General features: G+C 53.2%; 1 pseudogene; it reads right to left on the bottom strand.

Moving 5' to 3' along the window:
- Positions 1-5,496: 5,496 nt before the first annotated feature.
- On the bottom strand, positions 5,497-6,781 carry LOC136454226 (aspartic proteinase nepenthesin-1-like; annotated as a pseudogene).
- Positions 6,782-7,070: the final 289 nt, after the last annotated feature.

Raw genomic sequence — 7,070 nt, 5'->3', positions numbered from 1 at the left:
ATATATTGGACTTTGATTCTGTATCTGTATGATTCTGTGAATGAAATGAAAGTAAAACTGTGAAAGTATTGGACTTTCATTCTGTGAATGACAATAATAACAGGTTGTAGATTGGTACGGTCCGTAATTCTGGTCGTGCTTAGCGGACCAACACTGTATGAAAAACGGCCCATAGTGCTGTACCTAGGTCAAAGACCAGGCCTATGATCCTAAGGGGCACGGCCCGGGAGGCCCAGCGTGCCATTCCGGTCCGACCTCCATCGGACCGTGCTTTTCACGGGCCGTGCCGGACCGGCCGGTTGGCCATCTGTAGCGTCGGTAGGCTGCAATGCGGGCGGCATGTCGGCGAGCAGCACCGTGTAAGCGCAGCAGAAGTCCCGTCATGTGTCGGATGACGAGTCGTTTCTCGACTGAGAAACTGTTTTTTTCTCTCGCTCTCTCTTTCTTCGTTTGAGTTTTCGTTTCACGTCATCGATGTTTAGCTGACACATGTCATTTAATTCTACGAAAACAATTTCCTCCTTTAGGTTGAGACTGCTCTAATACCATCACGTAACAACCAAACACAACATAACACGTACTCCGTACGTGATTTTGTTGATACTGTGATCGCATCCCATGGCAAACCTGTTGCATGGATGGGATTACTTGCCAACACACACCATGCTCAAAGTGAGGGCCAAATGAGCTCGTGATGGCATGCATGCTGCATGGCGCAAGGCAAGCGAAGTCGATGTCTGGCCGTGGCGGTGCATGTGCGACACCAGTCTCGTCCACGGCGGCACACTGTTCTTTTCGGTTATCGGTCGACGTGGACAGCAGGCAGCGCGCGACGGTCTGTCTGTCTGCCGCCGATGAGGACGACGACGACGGGGGGCGTACAATGACGAAGTCAGAAAAAAAATTATAGCTAGGCGAATTTCAATGACGAAATGAACCAAAAAGGCACCATATTCACAACGCACCGCATTCACATGCTATAATCATACAAATCATAGCAAAAACGATGCAGTCACACATTATGGCGAAAAGTAGATTGAATGAATATCAATTAGCGTCTTAGCCTTAGCGAGCAACAATAAAATGATGGTAGCCCAAAACAATAGTGGACATTATAAGAATATACTTGCTAGTGGTGAAGGACTTTAAGAACATGATATGTTGCCACAGGCAGGATCAATGCTAACTCAATGTTGCGATAGACCAATGGAAAAGTGATATGTTTCTTAGTTGCATGTACCTCACGTTCACGCCCCTCCTCTCCTCCTCCTCCATCCATCGGCAGCTCCTGTGCTCGGCTGCTCCCGTACCTAGGCTGCTGGGCACCTGGCGTGGGGCGGTGCCTGGCCGGTGGTCGCTAGCGCCTGGGGGCGGTCGACAGATGGGGTAGCACCGTGGCGCAGCGGCAGGTGGTGGCTGGCGCAGCGGCGGCGGGCGACGGAATTGCGGAAGCGCTCAAGCTCGATGCGGACAGGGAGTCAGGGACAACGGGATGCGCTCGATTCACCGATTGGGATGAGGAATTTGGGACCAAATTGGGCCCTTACTGCCTTACTGGGCTAAAACAAAAAAAGGCCCAATGTCGCTGCCCAACAGCAACCATGGACTAATGCCGCTCGACGCTCGTTCGTCGCCATGGCACTCTACTCGCCACCTCGCGACTCGCGTCCTCGGCACTCGGCAGCCGGAGATAGGGAAGAAGAGGGGGTCCGGGGATAGGCTACACCGCCGGTAGCTGGGGCGGCCGCCCCACCACGCCCCTAGGGTACGGTAGCTCCGTCGTTGGGGACGTACGTTTTTCTTTCCCGATGCGCAGTGGCACGTCTCGGAGTGCGCGAAAACGTTCGGAGCGGCGTGGCACGACAGCAGTGTGTTGGCCCGGTGGTGTCCTGCATGCCATTTTTCCCACAGAAACCAAACGCACTCGCCCTGGATCCAGCCACTTGCCATGCATTGCCCGTTTTGGCCATTTCTTTTGTTTGGCGCTGCTATGCTAGTCGTCTTGCTGAGAGGGGGAGAGGAAAGGCGGCCCTTTCTAGCCCTGTTTTCTAACAATCGCACTTGCGCGCTCTGCTTCTCTCTTTTGTGCCTTTTTTGTGCTTTGATTGATTGACTTGGGAATTTAGTTTTGTAACGAAAAGAGTACACATCGCATTCTTATACAGGCCCTCTTCGTTTTGCTGAAATTTAACTGATGCTGATTTCTTGTGAGAGAAAAACAATATTTCTTCGCTGAAAAGTACTACTGAAGTTGTGCTGAAGAACCAGACGATACAAACAAGAAAGGTTGGCCAACCCAGTTTCAATTTTGGAGGGACGCTTATTTCCTTCGGAGCGAACGTTATATATATTGTCTGGCCATAGACAGAAAGCTAACCTTATTCTTTATGATTCGATTCGGTGGTCTCACCATAGCCAGGTCAGGCGCCCGAGCGTTTCAAAGCACATTCATTAAAAAAAAACATTTCTGGTCATTCTTTTCATTTCTCTGACGGATCCTTTACATATCGCATATCAAATTTAGCGTCCCTCCAAAATTTTCTTCGACGGTCGTGGTAGTGGACACGTTCTCACACTCTGTTTTTTCTCTCCTTTCATTTTTTTTCCTTTCCTTCTTTTCTATCATTTGCTTTTTTATTTCTTATGTTAATCTCTCTATTTTTTGTCTATACATTAGTATGAACAATTTTTTTAGCTAAAAAACTTATCGATAAGTTTTTTTTTTTGCGAGCAAAGAGAGGCTTTATTAGCTAGGCAACACAAAGTTACAATCATTCCTGAGGAGATCAACAGCACACGCAGGTGCGTCCTCCCATCTAACCTCAGAACATTTCCATTGCCTAGCTAAACTAGCTAATGCATTAGCCACTTTGTTTCCATCTCTCTTCACTTGAGAAACTCTCCAATCGCCCAGCAAATATGTGAGGCCTTTGGCCTCCGCGATGACGACACCGATCTCTGATTTATCCGTGTCCAAACTTTTCAAGGCCGACATGACCCTTGAACAGTCCGTTTCGATGATAACCTGCGTATGCATGTCTGGCGGATCTAGAACAAAATCTTAGCTAGGTACGGCAGTCCAAACCATTACCTGACTACATTTGATGTCATCTTGCTAATTTGGCACACTAATTCTAAATTGTTGCATTACCTCCTTTTCCACTAATCTAAAAAAAAAACACTTCACATCACAATAATTGACATAGCAATTAGGAATAGTCAATTAGCACTTCTTATCTTTTCATCGGAGGCTTTGCACACTACTTCACTCCATGGCTCTCAGCTGGTCTGTCTGATGCGGCACCGCACTCCACCAGACCACCACTAACGCACGGTGTGTGCAAATATAGGTGGGACTTAGCCCGTGCCGTAGACCCTCCCGTACCGCTTCAGCTCGTGACCTCTAAGCACGGTTCGTACCGGTTCGCTGACAAGTGGAGCTCGGCTAATCTGAGGCGTCAGCGTCACAAAGCGGAGCTGCCGGATGCGGCCATGCGGGCTCGCGGTCCAGGACTGTCAAGTTCGACGGCCCAATAGCATAGTCTGCGTGTTTATAGACCCAGGGACCATGGGCTAGCCCACGGCCCACTGTTTCGGCCTGGCTCAGCACGCCACGACGCCTGGTGTGGCCGTGCCGGCCCGGGAGGGGCGCGGGTCTTGCACACAATAATGCATGCATCAAACTCAAATAATAATAATAATAATAATAATAATAATAATAATAATAATAATAATAATAATAATAATAATAATAATAATAATAATAATAATAATAATAATAATAATAATGCATCCATCATACTCAAGACCATCTGATCTAGTATCAGCTTTTTTTTTCTTTCGATGAACGAAGGACGCGTTGGAAGGTGTGAACTGTGAACTAACGCCATATCGATGGAGACAATATATAAACAAGTGGGTGGAATCATATTTTGGCCTCTTTGTTTTTTGCAGTATTCATTTATCATGATTAATTGCTTAGTTTAGACGTGCCTAAGTACTTGCACACAAATAGTATATTTAATAATGCCTGCATCCGTTGAAGTTAATTAGATCACCACACCGGTAAAGAGCTAGGTCGCTTGATATAGGCGGACTAAAGATCAACCTAGCCGACTTTTAGGTCACCCACCGTTTATAGCATGTTCGCACACGGACGTTTTACCTAATGCCTCCCGCAATGAGCGTGATATGCAAGACACCGCCGGAGTTGTCTTGTCAATAGCGCAATACGTGGACAGGCAGCATGCCTCTCAAATCTCAATCAGCCATGCATGATCCTTTCATGAATAGAGAGGGTGATTCTATCTCAGCAGGAACCCTTTTTCACACGCAATTTATAAGTTTCCCACACTACTACACAAAATCTTTTGCGCAGTGTTTACAAATCGGTCTCGGAGGCGGGCATGCTTTTAAACCGCATCGGTTAATGCCTGGTCATTTTTTATTAACTGAGGCGGTCCTAAAATCTATTAACCAAGGCGGGCCTTAAATACCCCTATTTTCGGAGGCGGACCTCTTATAAGGCCCTCCTCGGTTAATAGTGGTCAAGCCCACTAACAATCAGAAAAAGCCCAAACCAGCCCGATATCACCCCTGAGTATATATACATTGACTAGGGTTTCACTCAGTCACTCCCTCTCTCAATCCCGTCGCTCCCTCTCTCCCTGCGACGCCCGACGCATCTCCCGTCGCGAGCAGCGGCGCATCCTTCCTCCCCATCCCTCTCTCACTCCTCTCCCTCCCTCCCTCCCTCCAGAGCGAGTAACGGCAGGGGGGCATCCACTATCTCTCCCTCTCCACTCCGGCACGACGCAGAGGGTGCCGACCGGCGGCGGCACGACGCGAGGCGGGGGCAGCCCCTCCCCACTCCGGCGGTGGATCCTGGGCCGACGAGGCCGGATCCGGCGGCGGGGACTCCCAATCCAGTGGCGGGGAGGCGGATCCGACGAGCGAGGCTGCGCTCCTCCTCCAGCGAGCGAGGTGGGCTGCAGCGGCGCGGGGGGGGGGGGGCGACCCGTCCCACTCCGACGGCAGATCCGACGACGACGAGGCCGGATCCGGCAAGCTACGACGGAAGTGGCGACGGTGCGTGGATGGGCTCGTCGGGCCTATCCATGGATTTTTCTTTTTTTATTTGATTAACCAAGGTAGGCAGGGCAACCGTCTCGGTTAAGGCCACGATTAACCGTGACCTTTTAACCGAGACGGTTGCAAAAACCGTCTCGGTTAACCCTTTTTGCCTGCCACGGTTAAGATTTGTGTAGTAGTGCCATGCAATCGGATAAGCTTTCAAACGAAAAACATGAATCAGGCTTGAACTGCTAAGGGAAAATTAGTTCTATAGCACCAAAAGATCGCGGTATCCGGAAAATACCATGGGAAATCTGTCCATGCGTGAAATAGCATCGAAAGAATGAACCGTTTCTGAAAAATGCCATTCTGTCACATTCCGTCACGTTTTGAGATAGCTCCGTGAACTCTGCGTCACGGTGGTCACAACCCCAGGCAACCTCGCATTTGCGCTGCGTCGCCGTCGAAGTGCAGCACCAGCGGCGACGCCTGCACCTTTTCCATGGACGTGCCACGCGGCAGCTCGAAGCACACCGGGTAGTCGTCGACACTCCGGTTCGCCACCGGCAGCTTGATTCCTTCCATCACGGCCTTCTTTAGCTCCTTGAACGTCGGCTCCACGAGGGACGCCAGCGTGGTCGCCGAGTCGAGGACCGTGCCGCCGGTGCCATCGGGCTTTATCGCAAGGGCGTCCTCCGGCACGTCTAGCCGCTTGCTCCCGAACGAGATCCCCACCATGGGCACGTAGTAGTAGATGTCCTCCATAGGGTTCTTCAGCAGCGGGATCGTCTGCACCTTCCCCGGGGTCTTGTACTTGCCTAGGTCGGCCATGGCGCTGAACATCACCAGGCTAGTCTTGCGGTCGGCGAAGGGGGTGAGGTAGTAGGAGAACTTGGTGATGGCCAGCTGCTTCAGCATGGACAGGGGGCCCGGAGACAGGCCCAGGATGCCGGACGCTTCGGCTATGGTGCCGTTGGCGAGCTTGCCGTAGCCGAAGGTGAGGTTGGCGGAGACGTTGTGGTGCGTCCCGAAGGTGAAGGTCTCGGTCGCGAGCACGCCGGTGGCCGTCATGATACCGTAGTAGTTCTCGTACGTGCACTTGCGGTCGGTGCAGGTCTTGTTGGTGAACGTGCCCTCCTCGCACGGCTTGCTGTTGCAGGGCAGGACGGAGAAAGGAGGACGACCTGGCGGCATCGAACACGGGCTCTAGCTGCTTCGTGGTGGGGCCAACCAGGCTGCACTGCGTCCAGAGGAGGTCGCTGCCCAGGTCCAGGATCACCTTGCTGGGCTGCGGCGGCGTGCCCACGCCCACGGTCAGGCAGTGGCCCTGGTGGGTGTACGGGGAGATGGTCACGTCGGCCGCCGCGATGTCGGTGGTGGCGGCGGCGGGGGTGGCGGCCCCGCTCAGCTTGCCGGGCGTTGCTCTCGAGGGCGGCGCGGCGCCAAGTGTCATGCCTGGAAGCCCGGGCGTTGCTCTCGATGAGCGGCGGTTCGGGTCAGTGGTGTAGTCATCGTGGCACATCTCGAGGAGCTCGCGCATGGGCTGGTGGACTCCGACGGCCTTGGCGAGCGGCGCCTCCATCTCCTCGACGCAACCGATGCGCGCGTCGGCCTCGTCACGGAGCCTGTGCACGCCGCCGATGACGTGCGCGGGAGCGTGGTGCTCTAGCCAGCGCGTGATATCGATGCCGCAGTCGGCCGGCCCCATCCGGCGCAACAGCTGCACAACGCGGTGACGTTCCAGCGTGGGGACGCGTCGGCGCGGTGGGCCAGGTCGAGCGCCTCCCTGACCCGCGCCACGGCGCGAGCTCGCCGAGCTCCCGTACCGAGCGCTAGGTGTGCGGGCCGAGGCCCTGGAAGAGCGGCAGCGACGGCTTGACGCTCCGGCGTAGGCGCTCAGCGGTGGAGCGGTACTGTACCGCGTGCAGCAGCTGCCGCAGCATGCCAAGGAGATTGGTGAGAGGGTGGGAAGAGGATGACGAGTGGGACCATCCTCT

This window comes from Miscanthus floridulus, chromosome 5, assembly GCF_019320115.1.
Source record: "Miscanthus floridulus cultivar M001 chromosome 5, ASM1932011v1, whole genome shotgun sequence".
Classification (NCBI taxonomy): domain Eukaryota; kingdom Viridiplantae; phylum Streptophyta; class Magnoliopsida; order Poales; family Poaceae; genus Miscanthus; species Miscanthus floridulus.
This window is presented reverse-complemented; position numbering and strand designations above follow the sequence as displayed.